The sequence below is a fragment of the Columba livia genome, chromosome 17 (assembly GCF_036013475.1).
Source record: "Columba livia isolate bColLiv1 breed racing homer chromosome 17, bColLiv1.pat.W.v2, whole genome shotgun sequence".
NCBI lineage: Eukaryota > Metazoa > Chordata > Aves > Columbiformes > Columbidae > Columba > Columba livia.
The window spans coordinates 11,965,742-11,985,251 of record NC_088618.1 but is presented as its reverse complement, the minus strand read 5'-3'; the positions used below and the strand labels follow the sequence as shown (position 1 = coordinate 11,985,251).

The 19,510-nt window shown below is 40.9% G+C and overlaps 1 protein-coding gene and 1 long non-coding RNA gene across 2 annotated transcripts in view; one reads left to right on the top strand and one right to left on the bottom strand.

The window, feature by feature from the left end:
* Positions 1–4,679, bottom strand: part of LOC135575648 (uncharacterized) — a 270,723-nt gene extending 266,044 nt beyond the window's left edge. Inside the window, exon 1 of the long non-coding RNA XR_010466821.1 lies at positions 4,250–4,679. This is a non-coding gene — a long non-coding RNA (uncharacterized LOC135575648). The remainder of the gene's footprint in view (positions 1–4,249) is intronic.
* MED13L (mediator complex subunit 13L) overlaps positions 1–19,510 on the top strand; it is a 189,757-nt gene that overhangs the window by 111,178 nt on the left and 59,069 nt on the right. The window lies entirely within an intron of this gene.

Genomic DNA, 19,510 nt, shown 5'->3' with positions numbered 1-19,510 from the left:
ACTGTCTTACGCTAGATACTTACTTTTCATGTGTTTTGCCATTAATTCATTAGTTGTATACCAGTCATGTACCTATACAATATTAAAACTTTCCCAGTGGGACATTAGGTTCCAAAGTATGCTGTATGTTTGGCTATATTTACTCACAGGCTCCTTCCTCCCTCCTCCATATATGACCTTTAGCTTTTGCACAGATGATGATTTGAGGCTGGTAATATGAGTGTATATATATATGTGTGTGTGTTTAGAAATATCATGCTCTCATCATCACTGGTGTGTTATTTCCTTTTTTCGATGTTGTGGTACTATTTTATTTTGGCAGAATGCACACGATATAGCTTGCATTTCAAGAAGCACTTCAAAAATGCAGTCATATTTTTAGGAGCTTAGTTTTAGATGTGAATTTTGTGGCTAAGTAACTTGTAATTTAAATCAGTATTTAGATTTTTGTTTGCCACTTACTCTGACCTAGTCTTCGTAGTAGATAATAGCATTTTAAGAATATTCGCAATCTTTGTGATTCAAATGTTGCATTTCAACAGTAGCATTATGAAAACATTTGCTAATGGCTGAAAAATGTTAGCTGAGCTGTTCCACCCAGGCCATTTTAATATTGGGGGAGTGTTTGTTGTTGAAAGTAAGAAAAGAATGCAGGTAGGCTAAGTCTTTTCCAAGGAAACAAATTATTCTAATGCAGGCTTCGTGTTTTCTATCTACGTCTTCAAAAGCAGGTGTACTACAGTATCATTTTGTGGCTTGTCAAAATCCCATTGTGCCAGGCTAATCACTTAAAACACCTCGCCATTGAAGTGTGAAGAAACACAAGAGGAAACAACTGAGGCAATGTAAGAAAAATGTGATACAGGATTGACTTCCATAATAGACTGAAATTTGACCATAATAACATTTGCTAGGATCACCTATGTAGTAATTTGTCCATAGATGTTAAGCTGCAAACTGAAAGACAAATTATACAGGCAGGCAAAATGAACAAGGACAAGGCAAAATTACCATGGACTTCATTGTCTTCTCGCACTGTGTAGGACACTCTTTAGCCTTTATTAGCTCTCTCATGATAGTTCTAATAGTTTGCCCTGTGCAGCCCCAGCCCTGTGAAGTCCTGCTGCACTGGCTGGGGCTGCGTGGTTCTGTTAGTGATGAAAAGACCTAGTGGTGGATTCTGGCAAAGTGTATTTGTTGCAAGAATTTTTCCCCCCTCTGTCAAGAGGAGCTTGCTATAGAAAACTTGCCTGAAAGAACATGACAGTCACAGTTGTGCTCTACTGCAGGGAGCAGACAGTTCCTGCTGGAGTGTGGGGGCAGCTTTGCAACCCACCCAAGTGCCTTGAGTTGCAAATGGTGCCTCTCCCAGGAGGTTCCAGTATGGTCATTTTGGACTGCAGGAGTTAGTGACGTTTTTATTCTCTTGCCAAGCCTGGTGGATGAAACCAGGCAAATCCCAGGAACTGGTTGAATTAAACCTTTTTAAAAATATATGCGTATGTTTTTACTTAAATTATTCCTTTGTTCTCCTGAGAATCTACTTAAAATATTGAAGTTGAAGGTGGATGCTAACAAAAGAATTATTCATTCCTCAGGTTTATACCATTTTTTTTACTGTTGGTTTAAAAAAGAAAATGAATGACGATGCCTGAGGTGCAGGGTGGGAATGCATGAAGGGTAATCCTAAATCTTCTTCTGACTGCTCCTAACACTTGCATGTTGTTACTCCTCTTTTAGCCTGGGCCACTTAACTCCATATCAGAAGGGTTGGCTGTTATTTGTGTTATAGATAGAGAATACAAAGGTATAGTAGAGAGTTGTCTATTAGACAACTCTAATAGACTAACAGAACTCAATTTAAAGCCTTTTTTTATCTTGCCCTCTGGAAGAAAAGGGTCAAATCATGTTAGTGCTTAAACCAAGCTAATCCTGCTGCAGAGTTGTAACTCTCCGAGTTACTCGGAGTGAGTCTAGAACTCACGGACAGCCTTATGGCTTATTTGTGCCACATGATGCCGAATTTGGTTTCTTCAGCTCAGTGGCTGCAGTCTATGCTGACAGAAGGAAAGAAATCCTGGAGAAATCTGGTTCTGTAAGTGACCTGAATTATTTTGCTTACTCCTAAACTCAGCTATATGTTACTCTTTGTATGTGCAACGTTAATAGGATCAGATAATACCACAGACTTGTGTATTTTTTCATAATTATCTGTTTAACCTTGTGAGTGAGGGTAGTGTATCTTCTCCATCTGTTACTAATTCAGCTGAAGTAAAACTAGTTTTTCTGTTTGAAGCCTGTTGGCTTAAACGCTGATGAATAACCGTGAGAAGCCATGAATAATGTAATTAACTGGATTTGTATCATTTTTAAAGGTAAAAATAGTTATTGATGCAGACCACCAGTATGAATTCTAGGTCAATACATTTCAAAGCTATGTTAATTCTAATAGATGTCTTGCAATCATTGTGTGAAGGAAATTTGTAGATGCTGTTTCAACTTCCATGTTCTGAGACTCATCACTGCACTTCACACTAATGAGCAGACCGGGTAAAGAAGCCAAGAAATTAATGGACCATAGAAACTAAATTACCCTTTCAACCCTGAAGGAAATCTTCCCACATACTCCACTCGTGAATTGATCCTAGCAGAAGGAAAACAGAACCTGCTAAAGCCATTTGACGGCAGTGTCTTGCCATGGTATTAAATCCGCATAGTTTTCACAAAACCAGGCTGTGTCTTGTTTCAAAATAAATTTCCTAGATTTAGATTTCATTCGAACTTCCACATGTAATAAGATTTGGCATCTATCTGAAGTGACTATTTTTTTTCCTCTACTCCTTTGAATTCCCGTGGCGACTGGAAAATTCAAATTCTTTCTGCTTTATGGCAAGGTTTAGAAATGGAAATTCTGGGGCTAGTTTGGATCAGTATTGCTCTACTTATGATCAACCTTTATTATGTTATAGAAGAAAAAAATGCGAGGAAAAACATAGTTAACTACAAAGTTCTCATGAGACGCGTGTTTTTAGGTACTTTCAAAATCTTGGAATTGTTTGCTTAAGAAAAAATAAAGCGCTAGGGAATCCGGTCTGTAATTAGTTTCATATGGTTTAATTCTTTGGCAGTAACTGTAGTGTGTATGCTGGACTCAGGCAGGGCTGTGCACTGGTTCATACGCAGGCACTACTAAGCTGCAGCACTCACTGTCACTTGCAGCAAGGCACTGGGTTTATAGTCATTGCCCGTTTTCCCAGTACTGCTCATTCCATTAAAGCATTATATGTCTTAGTCCAGTAAGTTTGTATTGCAAAAAGATAGTACCCTCCTCCTGAAACCCGGACAGACGCAATATTTTACGGGCAATTACACGTTTGTTTTTTCACTTAGGTGACCTTATTCTTACAGTTCGCATCTACTCTATATGGTCATTATGTGTGTACTTTTACAGACAGGTTTTTAAAAAATATGAATATGGATGCCTTGTTTTCAGTAGTCACTATGACTGCGTGATGAAAAAGATGGATTTTCAACATGTGTAGCTCACCGTTCCCACCTCTGAAAGTTGGCTGTAGTGACTCAGCAACTAGGAGTAATGAAGAATCTTTCTCTGCTTAGGGTTTGTGAAGACCTGTCCAATGCTGCTATAGCTTAAATTTGCAAGTATTCAAATAGCGTAAAGCAGTTACTGAGAAATCGCACTAGCAAAAGAGAACTCCTTCCTCATACAGGTTTACCTCTTGTAGGGCTTTTGCCAGCATAGTTAAGTCTGGGGGGAGTGTGTGTGGGGAATTGGAGTTTTCCTTCCTATGCCTGCAAATATTTAGAAGTGTTGGCTATGTTTCATTAGGATTTTTACAGCTGAAAGTCATCTCTAGGGTTTCTGTGCTGTTTTCAGCTTAAGATAAATAACTATATTCGTTCTTTTGGTGGTTTATTTTTTTCCCCAAGAAGAAACCAGTGAAATGGGTCAGGAGAGCTGACTAGATGTCTTGAGTGAGATGAGCTGTTTCTTATTCTCTTCCCTCTTTTCCAGATAGAACAGCTTCCCTTTAAGTTTGATGGAGGACTAGTGGTGTGATTGAAATAAGAAGATATACTAAAGATATACTAAAACTTCCTGTAGAAGGTTATGTGCAACATTTAATTGGTGGTTGCTTGCCATTATGCAGCTGCCAGCCTCCCAGACTTACACAGTACTTCTGTGGGTTAAACTAGCTGTAGGTTGAGCAGTGTAGGGGAAAGGGACCTGGGGGTCCTGGGGACAGCAGGGTGACCATGAGCCAGCACTGGGCCCTTGTGGCCAGGAAGCCAATGGTACCTGGGGTGGGTTAGAAGGGGGTGGTCAGTAGGTCAGAGAGGTTCTCCTGCCCCTCTGCTCTGCCCTGGGGAGACCACACCTGGAATATTGTGTCCAGCTGTGGCCCCTCAGTTCCAGCAGGACAGGGAACTGCTGGAGAGAGTCCAGCGCAGCCACCAAGATGCTGAAGGGAGTGGAGCATCTCCCGTGTGAGGAAAGGCTGAGGGAGCTGGGGCTCTGGAGCTGGACAAGAGGAGACTGAGGGGGGACTCATTCCTGGGGATCAATATGGAAAGGGGGAGTGTCAGGAGGATGGAGCCAGGCTCTTCTGGTGACAACCAGTGATAGGACAAGGGGCAATGGGTGCAAACTGGAACACAGGAGGTTCCACTTGAATTTGAGAAGAAACTTGTTGGGGGTGAGGGTGCCAGAGCCTGGCCCAGGCTGCCCAGGGGGGTTGTGGAGTCTCCTTCTGTGCAGACATTCCAACCCGCCTGGACACCTTCCTGTGTAACCTCATCTGGGTGTTCCTGCTCCATGGGGGGATTGCACTGGATGAGCTTTCCAGGGCCCTTCAACCCCTGGCATTCTGGGATTCTGTGATTCATGCAGGATTTTTGATAGAGGTCTCACTTTGAAACTGCATACTTATGTGACAAAACCAATCTTTATAGATGAATATGGAAATATATTTTCACAAAGATATAATTTCATTTTTATCATTGAAATGTTTCTTCTTCTAAGCAGATAGTTGTTGAAAGTTATAGTTATGTAAAATACAAATGTGTAATGTTTTCCATAATGTAGGCATTATACAGAAATTTCTAACACGCTGACAGAAACAAATTATCCTGTTACTGATAGTTGTTGGAAGTTGCTGGCTGTGTAAATATAAAATCTTCACAACTTCTTTCACTTATGTATTGCCCATGTAAAAACAAACCTAACACTTTGAACATTAATTTTACACTTCATTTTTGCACAAGAACTGTGTAAAATTTCATATTGCAGGGAAGCTTTTATTCTTTTCTCCAAAAGCTTGTCTTAACTAACAGCATCTAAAAGAGGGAAAAACTGTCTACATAATGCAGAAGAAATGTAGACACTTTGCTCCTTATAGGCCCTTGAGGTACCAAGAAAGTATGAAAACACTCCCAGCCCTTATTAATGTAGCTGGATTTGTGTTGGAGATGGGGGAGAGGGCTCATTTTCTTTTTGAAGTTTGAGTGATTTCTATTGAATTGTGTTGCTGATGGTTGGAGCGGAATAACACTAAATAACTAAAAACTGCTGGACTGCTGCTTCTGGTGCTTTGGGCTTTGACCAGGAGGTAAGACATGGTGTATGATCTTTTACTTCCTCGAGATCATAAATGTTCTGCTCTTTGGTTTGTTTCTTTTCTTCATTTGGATACTCTAAGGGCTTTATGAAGTTGCTTACTAAACTTCATCTCACTAACAAATGTAGGTGTAGTTGGGTTAAGTTGTGTATATAAGTCTAAGTGATGGAGTTTGACCGAAAGTGACAGTGATGAGATGAGAATATAAATGTTTCCTTTCCCTGTTCCAGCATGCCCTGCAAGGCTCTCTTATTTCTCTCATTATAGTGCTAATCCTGGTTTTGCAGAAATCCTTCAAATTCATTCATTCATATATTTAGTATTTTCTGTTTTGTGGGTAGAAATCTGCTTCTCATGGAATCCTGCTCTGCTGAAGAGTGGATGCTGAGAATGACTGGATGTGTGCGCTGAGCAGCCCTGGGGTGCCATGGGGCTGGCAGCGGGGCTGGGGGGTACTGGGGCAATTAGTGCTGAGCCCAGTTACTCCAGAAACTGGAACAGTGTAAAGACCACATCAAACATTGTTCAGCTATGTAACAGTGTAGTAGCTGCAAATACAGTTTTATTATGAATACCAATACATACCAGCTTTAAATCTTAACTAACTTGAAATCTTAACTTTTTTTCTGGGCAAAACTTGTCTCCTTTGAGCAGTAAAGCACGGGCACCTGGTAAGAGACATACTTGTTTTGCCAGCTTGTCATTATTGGTAGCTAATAGTGCAATGGGAATGAAATTAAAACAGAATCTTGTGTGAAGTTGTTCCTTGCTTGTCTGCATTCCTCTCTGCAGTGTTTGCCATGTCTTAAAGAAATTCCTACAGTGATGTCGTTATTTTTGCCTCTGTGCAGTTAAGCTAAATGAATGTAACTTTATGGATGTATCTAAAGAATTATTTCCTACATCTGCTTTTTTATTTCATTCTTGAAGCAGACCGTGTATAAGAAGAAACAAGAAAGCATTTTCTGCACTGGATATGTTTCTTAATCGCTTACTGTAGTATCTTAACTTTATGAACAATTTTAGAGCTTTGTATTTGTTTTACCTTTTTCAGTCCTAAATTGTAGTAATTGTGTGGAAGTTAGAAAATGGCTGTTTTGATATTGTCTTCTGTTCTGATATCTTAGTCTTACCCAGTAAACAGTGAGCTCTTACCCTCTCTGCAGGCTACTGAAGTAAAATTTACAGGATGCATTTGATGCATTTGATGCAAAATGTTTTTCAGAAACAGAGGTGCTCTTGGTACTCGGTTATTAGAGATTCTATTCCCCACCAAGTGTAGCACGATTAAGTAGTGCTTCAGCAAGCTGCTCACTGTAGCTGCGGAGATATCTATTTTATAAAGCAGTAAGTGCTTTTTCTTCTTGGAACTTTGCTTTCATGGTGGGGGAAAAAGGTGTGTCCGTTTAATGGTTGTGCATTTTAGTTTATTTTTTGTTTAATTCAGAGTAAAATAATCTTGAAAGAAAAGTTAAAACTTTAATGGGGTTAAAATTCATAGGTCTGTAGCTCACAGCCCATAAAAATAATGGTAATTTTACAGAATCACATAATTCAGAATTGTGTGGTTTAAAAAGCCTGATATTTCTTCCTTAGCCTTTCAGAGTTGTGTTAATAAGCACTGTAGAATATTGGCATAGACTTAATTCTTTTTCCTTTGCTGAAATAGGATCTGTTGTTTATTAGAAAACATTCCTTAGGCCAATTGTTCAGTTGCTTTATTTAAGCTGATTGGCATCTAGCTTTTCCTAATCTGTAATAGCATTACTTTTCTTTATGCTTCCACTCTGTGGATTTATTACAGTGCATAGGTAGCTGTGAAGCGCTAATGGCTGGAAGCAGCAGTTCTCTGCTCCATGTAGGTATGTGAAGAGCATTTTACAGCTAAATACCAAACTCATAAACTATTTATTTAAACTAACGCTGGACCTGCTGGAGGTACAGTGTTATTTTAAAAGCAGTATTCATTTATTTTACTCCAGTGTTGTTCAAGTACAGAATGGTCATTTCTTCAGTGACATAGGTGGTACTGGAATTGGGATTGTTTCTTCTGTCAAACGGGAAGGTTTCGTTATCAGGGATGTGCTCAGTTTGGGCTGCTCTTAGTAGACAGGAACAAGACGTAAATGAATGCTGTGTCTAACAAGCAGAGTTCTCAGCAGGAATGCAGCAAAATCTTCTATAGCTTCTGACATGCTATCTGTTTTCTGCTCTTTGACAGAAAGTACCCGTGTGATTTTCTTTGCAAATACATTACCAATAAACAGTAGACGTACTTTGAATCTACATTCATAGTATTCGGATCTAAAGTTGTCCAACATGCCTACCAGTGTTACCTTGTGATAAAACACGGTAGGTTTTTAGTTGCAAAATACCATAGACATTTATGAAGCTGTAAACGGTCTAGTCTAATTACAGAGGAGTTACAGCCCATTTCCAAAATACAGATACCATGTAGGTATACGCTTACTCAGCTGTCTGCACACTTTGCAGCTCTCTATCGAATTATGTGTATTTGATACATATGTACACGGATGTGCAGGCTTTTGCTCCCCACGCTTCTGTACCTGCTGTGTCCCTGGCCTTGTCTGGCATCTGTTGTTATGTGTAACATCACATATTGCTGCTGGACTGGCACGGGGGGACTCGGTGAAGATGGAGCTGGGGTTTGCCTCAGCATCCAGCAAGGGCTTCCCCCCACAGGAGCTTCCCCCCACAGCCGCCCCCTTCCGCTGGCCCTTGTTGCAGGAAGATGGAAGAGCTTGGAGGCTGGGGGGAAGGGAGAGAGACAGGGCATGTCCCATTGTTTTCCATGAAGAGGGGACAAGTGAGATGAAGCAGCATTCAAAGTTTATTTTTCCTTATTTTGTAGTCAATATTATTGAGGTGGGGAGAAGGGAAAGGACACAGAAAGGTGATCATCCCGAAGAGTAATTGTATGTGATTCTGAGAGCAGGAAGAATCTGCTGTGTTATGAAATGAAAATGCAGTCATGATACTTTACGTTTTAATCCAGAGATTAAAGGTATTTAAAGATATTTAAGCCTGATAGTGCCTATTTATGATCTACTTTTGTATTATTGTTTTAAACAGATTATTTTAAGAAATATAATGTAAGTCCAACGTGCGCTCCATGTTTGACCTGAATTATCAGGCCTCATTCTAGGCTTTTTTTTTCTGTACAAGGGAATTCTGTGTTTCTCGCGTGCAAAGAGAAATGTTAAGAAACATTGAATCTGTTGCATTTTCTCTGACAGGGTTAACAGTACAGATGACAGGTTTCTTCCCAATAATTATTTTTTAAAGGAAAATAAAGCCACATCTTCCTGAAGTAAATGCTGTTATTATTATTGATGTATTGGTAAAATTAAAGCATAAAAGAAGATGGGTCTTTTAATTGTGTGTGGAAGACAAATGCTTGTAGCCTGATTTTCAAAACCATCTAGCATGAGGGTTTCCAAAAGTGTTAGCCTCAGTAGAAATGCACACTGTCCTGGTATAAATAGTTTGTGAATTTGAAAGTAATTCCCTGAATCTGACTCCAAATCACTCATAGAAGATAATGATACACTCTCCTGAAAATCTTGCTTAGTACGTTTCCTTCATCCATCAGTTGTAAAATGATATGGTTTAAAATTGAAGCACATGTACAGGTTTTGTAATTAGTGTCTGAGAAACTTCACGAGAAAACAAAAGGCTGTAGACAGAGTTTGCTGAGAACTTTTTAATTTGTGGTTACATCTCTGGACTAAATGTTCCTCAGAGTTATGTACCAGTGTACTCAATATACTCTTGGGTACTTGTCATCTGTCATGAAAAAAGGAAAAATAAAAGAATTTACTTAACCGGAAATTCTAATGCAAAACCTTTTTTACAAGTGGAAGATTTTAGATTTTTTTCCCCCAAATTGCTCTGCTTTTGCCACAGTGAGGTCTTATCAGCAGTGCACTTTCCAGGCTTTGGATTTTCTCAAAGGAACAGTAGACACCCTGCCTAAAAATAAACCCATATCCATCTGCACTCATTTTGCTCTTCATCTAGCTGAGGATATGATCCCAAATACTGGCACATTCTCTGAAATTCAGTAGTGTTTACTGGCAGGTTTGTGGAAGTCCATGGTAACAAAACAGAAGCAGTTGCAGGGAGGAAAGGGCCTTTGTTTTAACCCTTGTGAAATAAAACTTGTTCCCATTCTCTCTCTATCTGAAGTATATAGTTGTTTGGCTTGTGCCAAACTCTAGTTCCAGGCAGTGACTGCTTGGTGACACTGGGAGCGGAGCAGTTGCTATGGTAACGGGTTTAAGTAGTAAAGATGCAGGTGAGATGTCATCAGGGCAGCAATTGCCTCTTTACCCCTTCAAGCTGAAAACAGGCTGAATTTACAGATATTTTTAAACAACCTGGTGTGACTCCATTCTGTACTGGTTTTGTGCAAGCAATTACCTCTTACATTTTAGACTTAAATTCTGGTGTAAATTTCAAGTGTCTACGTAACCTTTTTGCCATTCTGTTGCTAAGGTCATTTCCATAGGCTGGTTCTGTCTTCTCCATGACAATGAGGTCAAAAAAGTTTTAAAGCTAGAATAAAGAAACTGGTAGTACCTTTCTGTCCAATGTATTTATTGCCATTTGTAAATAATGGTGTCTCTGATTCTCAAGACCTTCCTAATGCCTGAAAACAGACTCGTTTTACAGTGGAACTTTTTAATAGGTCACTAAGGATTGAAAGAAGGCTTGTGTTTTACTTCCAGTTAAATTGGGTGGGTAATGTGTGTATTGAGAAAATCATATACCCTAAAGGAAATAGTTAAATAATTTGAACATTCTCTAGTCCTTTCCTTTGTTTTCATTTTTAGTCTTACCAACCTGTTCCACACAAAAGATCACACATTATAACCTTCACTCTGACTTTGCTCTTTTCTGTTCATGTGTATTTACGTGTTCTTTTTTCTAGAATAGTGGACGTATCCTGTGCAGTAGTTGATTGTGCTAAAACAAAGGGGCTCGATAAAGGTCTATGTGCAAACAGCTGTTTAAGTGCCTGATGGAGTCCTGACATCTCTGTGGGAACAGTGTTAAGGTTTTCAGCCTATTGTACTCACATCTTCAAAAACCCTCTCATGTTTCCAGATAGAAATCAGAGCGGTGAACAATCCCACCATTTACCAGAATATTTTCAAAAGGAAGCGACTCGCTCCTACACAGGGCATGTAAACACAGTATTGTGAAGATTCTGCCTGTCTTCAGATGTCAGGGGTGGAAAAAAACAAGAGTAGCTCAGCGTTAGTGAGAAGTGTCGATTTTCTGCTGTTAGCTCTCTTGCCTTTGAAGCAGAGGATACCAGGACAGCACATATGCTGTGACTGCTGTGGTGTGGTGGATCCAGACAGCTCTAGAGAGCAGACTGATCAGCGGGTGAGGGAAACGTGTGCTGATACAGAGACCAGCGTGGGAAGAGGCACCAGGGACTCTTGCTGATGTTTTGGGGATTTGCCTGGTGGGGATGATCTTCAACCATTCCTTTCAGTATCTTGATTTGTAACTTGCAGCTCTTTACAACAGCACTTGTTCTTTTCCGTGGTGAATAAAGGTGCTGGGAAGACTCGCAGGTGTGTTTCCTTCAACTGTTCCAGAAATTCTGACCGACTAACAAAGAAGATTCTTGGGCTGCCTTGCTCATCCTGAGCTCCAGTGAAATAACAAGTATAGTATAAAACATAACATGCCAGCCTTTCATTGAGAATTTCCACCTAAATAAACCACCTCGCGTCAGACAAAGTTGAGATAGATTCTTTCAGAGGGGCAATGGGGATCAGTGGAAGTTGATTCCTTGGAGGTGAAGATGTTTATTTAATCTGACAAAACAGCTTCTGAATAAACTGTGTGTGCTTTATAGCTGATGAGGAGTTGCTTACTATGACTTGTGAAAGTGAGAAGCTTAAAGAAACCTTAGAGTAGAAGAAATACATGTGCAACTCCTTTTGTTTCTTTTATTAATTATGGTATAAGACATTTTCTGTAGGCTAGACTGAAAAACCTGGATCCTGAAGCTGCAGTCTGTACTGAGGGATATCAATGTGCTTTCAGTCTCACTCATTTCCCTTCTCCCACGTTTACTGGTAGCACCTGTGTTTTCTGTTTCTGGGTTCTTCAGGCATGGGATGGTAACAGCTGTAGCATGGACCTGAGTTTAAAGGTTCAGAAATGTTGGCAGGTGGTCAGGTTACCAGGCAGGAGGAGGAAGGGCCAGAACTGGGAAGTGGTTCTTTATTTTTTCTTCACCCTGTAATTCAGTCACATTTAAACAGTGTTTAATTGAAAGCATAAAGAAAATGTTTCTGACCTGAAGGAACATCGTGCCAAATCTCAGTGAGCTGTTAGAAATAATGAAGTCTTATGGGTTTTCAGAAAAGTTTTGTGAGCCGTGTACAACCTAAACACTTAAGAGATATGTGTAAGTATGGCTACTATGGGTTGTACATACAGTTTATGGAGTCCAGCTTTTCCTTTCATTAAGATTCCCTTCCAGCAATTTATCTGTTGAGGTTGGTTTGATGATCAGGGCAAACTGCGTATTTTTTCCCTGCATGTGGGTTTGCATTGTCCACTGAAGCTCAGAATTACGTGGTTTTAGACCCCTGTACACTTGCAAGAGTAGTGTGCTTTCTGCATGCTCATTAAAAGACTAAGCCAGCTCTTAGCGTAATTTCTTTAATTTTGTTTCCATTTTTGGATTGTAGTCATTTTGAACAGCATTCTTTCTCACTTGCAAACAAACATGTGCCATCACAATAGCTGGCATCGCCGGACTAGCCTCGAGTTTCAACCATTCCATTTCTCTGCGTGGGTGAGAATTCAGTGCAGAATTGATGGCTGCAGCACATTCCTGCCTCAGGAGCTGTTTGAACTGGCAGAGATCCTGAGTCAGCACTACAGATGGCAATATAGGCCAAGACACTGGCTTTAAAGAGACTGAGCCTCCTTAGGGCTTGCACCAAGTTCTCATGCCTTTCCAAATGGAGGAATCAGCAACTGCTTATCCCAGCTAAAACTGAAGATTAATAACTGATACTTGTTTATTTTTTCCATTCTCTGGTGGTTATTTCAGGGCGTCCCCGTGTGAATGGTGCTGTTCAGGAGAGCTTTCTGTTTGGTTAGGCACACGCTCCGCAGCACTAGCTGTAGTTTCATCCTCGCAAAGGCACAGAATTGGTATGCCAGGCATTTCTAGAAAATACTTCTCACCGCAGAAATGTTTTTGTGTAGTGGTGGTTTGGTTGGGTTTGTTTTGTTGTTTTAGCAGCAGTTTTGGTGAAACTGTAAACAAGAAATCTTGCATTTAGTAAGATAGAATAATTATTTTTCCTCCTTACATGATTTTCTTGAGTTGTGTTCTTGGAACATACTTTACTTAGTTTTAAGATAATTTATTGATTATGTGTCTATATAAATGTTTAAAATACAACAAGGCTTGGGCAGATGTACAGACATAGTATTTTCTTTTAATTTGTATTCATTTTTACTTTATGTGATTTCAGGAGGCGTTTTTCACTACAGCTTATTTCAAATATTGTTTTTATTTTCAAACTTTTTGCTTGGTTTGGCAGCTTATAGAAAAGGTGAACTCTCCTTGGCTCTTTTCCGAATTTACCTTGCGTTGCTGGAGTTTGCTGGTTTGCGATGATGCCACAGAATGGACTGGGTTGGAAAAGCCCTCAGAGATCATCCAGTCCAACCCTTGGTCCAACTCCAGTCCGTTCACTAGATCATGGCACTAAGTGCCATGTCCAGTCTCAGTTTAAAAACCTCCAGGGCCGGCGAGTCCAGCACCTCCCTGGGCAGCCATTCCAATGCCTGACCACTCTCTCTGCAAAGAATTGCTTTCTCATCTCCAGCCTCAATTTCCCCTGGCAGAGTTGAAGCCCATGCCCCCTTGTCCTATTGCTGACTGCCTGGGAGAAGAGACCAATCCCCACCTGGCCAGAACTGCCCTTCAGGTAGTTCTAGAGAGTGCTGAGCTCAGCTCTAAGCCTCCTCTTCTCCAGACTGAACAAGCCCAGCTCCCTCAGCCTCTCCCCATAGGGCTTGTGTTCCAGTCCCTTCCCCAGTCTTGTTGCTCTTCTCTGGACCCGCTCCAGCACTTCAATCTCTTTCCTGAGCTGAGGGGCCCAGAACTGAACACAACACTCCAGGTGTGGCCTCCCCAATGCAGAGCACAGGGGAAGGATCACTGCCCTTGTCCTGCTGGCCACGCTAGTTTGGATACAGGACAGGATACCATTGGCCTTCTTGGCCACCTGGGCACACTGTTGGCTCCTGTTGAGCTTCCTGTCCATTAGTCCCCCCAGGTCCCTTTCTGCCTGACTGCTCTCCAGCCACTCTGTGCCCAGCCTGGAGCGCTCTGTTACCCATCTGAGTAATGGTTCCCTTGGCTGATAGATCCAGCTCTGTCTATCTTTGACACTAAATTATTTTCCAGTACATCATGAAAAAAATGAAGTTCTGTTTTCTGTGAAGTGATAGGAAGCGAGACAGTGTGATGAAACTTGTTACGTGTGTTTGTCAAGAAGAAATGAAATCCTGCTTGCAGAAGAGTAATCCTAGAAGGAAGCTGGTTATGACAGAACCTGGAATTTTGGGCTTTCAAGTCAAGAAATGGGAGGGTAAACAAGACATCATCATCCACAATGAATTCAGGCCAATGTAGCATTAACCTTTACATATACAGAAGATAGAAGAACAGGAAAGTAAGGTGACATCGCAAAAAGCCTGTAGAACTGTATCGAGAGGAGCGGTAGGTAGATGAGGACTAGAAGCTAATCAAAATGAAAATAATTATCTGGGACCTGCAATTGTCATTTTAAAAAGAGGGAACATTGAGGATGTGACTGAGGGCTGGAGCACCAGAGAACAGAGAGTGAGTCTGATGGACTGAATTGTGAGTCTTTATTTTTGATACTCCATATCCCTGCTAATGCAGTTCTTTCTTGGTTACTAAACGTGATTTGTGTGCCACCTGTTTTAACTGCATTCACTCTCCAGGGACATCAGATGGGAGGCAGTGTGGAGAAGCTAAATTATTTGGAGAGGATTCAGTGATTGACTTAAATGTAAAGGGATTAATTGGTCTCTAAACTAGTCAATTAAACTGTACTCTGAAAGTGGAAAGATCACAAATGCATGGCAATGAATAAATTAAAGCGTTTTTCATGGTTTTAGTATTTCCTACATGTTGCTTAATATTGTTTTGGATCATAAAATTTATTCCATGAATTGTGATCATCCTGCATAATGGACGCATGTGAAATGATTTTGCGCAACCATCCTCCACAAGGACAGCTGGTAGCAGGCTCACAGCACGCATTTACATGTATATTAGTAGGTATTTACATCTTTTGCAGTCTCTTTTACGCACAAGACAGTAAAGGATAATGAATTATCTCTGAAACCATGCTGTAAAATGAACAGGGTTCAGATCTCTCTCAAAAACGTGGAACTCATTTAACTTTGTGCTCTTTAATAGAAGTGTGAAGGACATCATATACTTAGTCCTTGGTACTTGAGCAAGGTGCGCAACAGAAAGAAACGCAGAGAGATTTAGTTACTTTGCTTTGTGGTTTTAGGCTTTTTGTCTGTGTTTTGGTTTAGTTCAGTCATGGTATGGTTAAGGGTTTTTTTTCTATTAGGGACGAAGAAGGCATTCATTTTACAGTAGTGCTGTCCTCCTGCCGAATGTAAAAGTTCAGCTGCGAGTCCTAGAAATATTAAAGTTCTCCATCAAGATTCATATCTCTTCATGTTTTGTAATTTAAATACAGTGTTATTATCATACATTTATAATAATGTAAAGGTATCAGAAGGTTTTTTTGGGGGGGAGGAATGAACTTACATGGCAACCAAGTCTTCCAGCGCTTGCAAATCCTGTTTCCAGTTGGGATTTTTCAATGGAATCAAGGTGGTCGGCAGTTCCCTCTCTTACATGTCCCAAGAGCACGGCCACTGCTTCGCTGCAAAACTAAAACCTGGCTCAGAGTGGAAAGTGGGTACATGGCTTTAATACCTGATAACTTTTGATTTTTTTAAGACTGTGTGAGTCTGTGACACTAAACCCAGGATATAATGTTTCTACTTCTACTTTGCCCTTTAGGTGCCCATGGTGAGCAGCTGTTTGGAAATCAAAATCAGAACCGCATTAGGGTTTTTAGATTTTGAGAAGAATATTCTCCCTTTTTTTCCTTTGTTGAAGAAACTAAGCGATCACATTTCCCCCATTGACATACTTGCTTTGGGAATGAAACTGATTGTCCTGGTTTTGTTAAAAACCAGACCGGTTCTCTTTTAGTGATGTTTCTTTCAGCTCAGTTCTCCTAGGTGGCTGTACTTTTCTGAGGTTTAGCCTGCATATTTTTCCTAGGATGCTGCACTCGGTGCTGATAAGAAGACCAACAGAATGCTGAAGAAGCTCATGTTTAGATTTATTACTATGGTAGCCAAGAAAGACCGATGAGTTTTCCCCCGTTCCGTTGTGAGAGGGGCGTGTTTGAGGAGGGATGGATGAACAGGTGACTAGAACTGACCAGCGGAAGTATTCCATCCCATCATCGTCATACCCCTATATAAGAGGGTGATCACAGGGTCACTCTCTCTTCGCCCATGGCCGGCATCTGGAGAGGCCCCTGTCTGTCTGTCTGTCTGTCTGCCTGTGATCCACAGGCCTCAGGCCCTGCATCCTGCACCCAGGTTCCGCTTTGCTGTGCAGTCCCGCCCGGGACTTCCGGGGCCTGAGCTGCAGCTGCTGGAGCCGCCAGCCCCGCAGCCCCAGCTCTGCTGCTGAGTGACGCCAGCGCCACATCAGCACTTGAGAGTGGGTTTGTACATTTTGTATATATCCTCTATTTATTAGTAGCATTAGTAAAACCCCTTAAAACTCTCCAACTTGAAGTCGAAGTCTCTCTTCCTTTCCCCTTTTCTTTCTTATCATCTTTCCGATCTAAAGGGAAGGGGTGATGGGAAGTGAGGGGATAACAGGGAGCGTCTGCCACGGTTTATTGCCGCCTTGCATTAAACCTTGACACTGATAAATGTAATTTCATCTTCAGCTAACTTAATGACAACAAAATATGGGCTTATGGCCTTTCTTCCCTTTCAGTTTGCTGTATTTTTTTCAAGAATATCCTTCTGAACGGCCTTAATCTAATGTAAAGCTACTTTGGGTAATAGCATTCAGCTTTCACAGGAGTGAGGGAAGAAGGGTGCATTAACCTACATTAGCAGACAGCAAAAATAAGCGTGTGTTCTGGGGCCGTGCTAAGAAAAGTGGCATTTGATATGCTGTGTTTTCATTTTTATAACTTATTTATCAAAATCATGCTGTGTATTTGTGGTCTGATATCTTAACTGTGGTGACAGAGCCTGTGTGCATGTCTGGAGAACATCTTTGTGAAAAAGTAATATAAATAGGGATACAGCAACTTAATTGCAGTTTCTATTAACTTGTGAATTACTATGGATTGATATTACCATGCCAATGCTTTTTAAATTAGTTAAAAGTGATGCAAAAAAGACTGCATGCTTTTTAGAAAATTAGGTTCCATTAATACAAGAAAAATTGGTCTTTTCTTTTATGAGATCTCAGTTTCCCTTGTTTCTGAGCCCCATTTCTAGGATTTATCTACAACAATCTCAAAAATCTTTGAAGATTTGGGGCAAAATAATTTCAAAGCTGCATAGAACCCCTCCCTGTATTTAGATAAGATACAATAAAGAGTGTTTAAGTGGCACAGACTTGCTATCTGCTTCATTTTTTCTCCTCATGCTATTAGAAATCTGAGAATCCCAGAAAGTCAGGGATTGAAGGGACTGGAAAGCTCATCCAGTGCAATCCCCCCATGGAGCAGGAACACCCAGATGAGGTTACACAGGAAGGTGTCCAGGCGGGTTGGAATGTCTGCACAGAAGGAGACTCCACAACCCCCTGGGCAGCCTGGGCCAGGCTCTGCCACCCTCACCCCCAACAAGTTTCTTCTCAAATTCAAGTGGAACCTCCTGTGTTCCAGTTTGAACCCATTGCCCCTTGTCCTGTCACTGGTTGTCACCCAGAAGAGCCTGGCTCCATCCTCCTGACACTCCCCCTTTCCATATTGATCCCCAGGAATGAGTCCCCCCTCAGTGTCCTCTTGTCCAGCTCCAGAGCCCCAGCTCCCTCAGCCTTTCCTCACACGGGAGATGCTCCACTCCCTTCAGCATCTTGGTGGCTGCGCTGGACTCTCTCCAGCAGTTCCCTGTCCTGCTGGAACTGAGGGGCCACAACTGGACACAATATTCCAGGTGTGGTCTCCCCAGGGCAGAGCAGAGGGGCAGGAGAACCTCTCTGACCTACTGACCACCCCCTTCTAACCCACCCCAGGTACCGTTGGCTTCCTGGCCACAAGGGCCCAGTGCTGGCTCATGGTCACCCTGCTGTCCCCAGGACCCCCAGGTCCCTTTCCCCTACACTGCTCTCTAATAGGTCATTCCCCAACTTACACTGGAAACAAAAAGGAAATCACCTGTGAAAAGAGGAAATAATCTTCTGTTCGCATACTATTTCCCCTTATACTTAAATACCTTCTACTTAGGGTTGTTGTAGAGCAGTTGTCAGCTTGTTTTCTTCTCATGTTTTTTTAATTTTTAGGTTCCTCTCGCCTTATTTGAACTGGACTGTGGTAGTTGTTTCTACTGGGTGTTTCCACACTGAGAAATTGTTTTGTCGGGTACCAAAATCTCAGCACTGTGTTAGTTGTACAAAGAGGGCTACATGTATTTTATAAACAAATAATGTGGTATTTCAGACTTTGCATACATAATTATACAGTAGCTGCATAAAATGCATACAGTAATACTTATCTGCTTCACGCTGTTCATTTGAGTTACAGTGGTACTGAGAGTCATCATTTCTAACAAGTTGCTATTGAGATCAAAGCCATTTTAAGGCAAAACGTTATCAAACACTTTAAATTTTGAGCTTTTAGAGCCAATTGTCATGTAACCATCAAGCCAGAATTTTGGTAAGTTTTGATATTTTGCTATAAAAGAAATTCTGTATTATTCCAGGCTAAAAGTATTTCAGAAATGTGCTGTTCTGAACCTAGTGGAATACAGAGCAGAGATGTGGTGACAAACTTAATTGTGGCTTTGAGTGAATCTGTGCAACAAGGACATAGAAAGGAATTGTCTAACGTGATTACTAAGGGACTGATAGTGATTTGTGGCTTTGCTCCTAGTGCAGTATTAATTTATGAAAATGAAGCTCCTAATGTAAATGTGCTTTGATACTCTTAGCTGTGTGTGTTAAGTGTTCTTTTTGTTTATAAGCCGAACATGATTCAAGCACCAGATTAACATATAACTAGTGCAATTAGAGTGTGATATTGAAAACTATGCTAACTTAATCTGAAAAAAGTCATCCCATTTTCTGTAACCCCCAGAGGAATTGGTGATTCTAATACAGCTCACGTGATGAGACCAAGTAATTGATAGCTGTATTATCTGTGATAAAATTGCCAAGGAAAGCTTAAGTTTAAGGAGGCTGAGAGTTTAAACTTTGCAGTACTGAGCCGTTAAGAAAAGGTCAGTTTATGCCTTAGGCTGAAAAAATGGCATAGTTGGTTGGCGAACCTCCATCAGCGCTAGTCAGGCTTGTTCTTCAGTTTTAGGTTATTAATATTCAAAAGGATTTTTTCAGTCCTGATCTCTAGAGCACAACTGCTCGTGACAGTTCCGAGGTAATTTTATGGATGTATGGCATTTAATAGAATGTGAAGACAGCACAAAAAGAGGCCTTTTTGAGATACCACACGGACTTTAACATGAAACTTACTCCTGTGCCATGA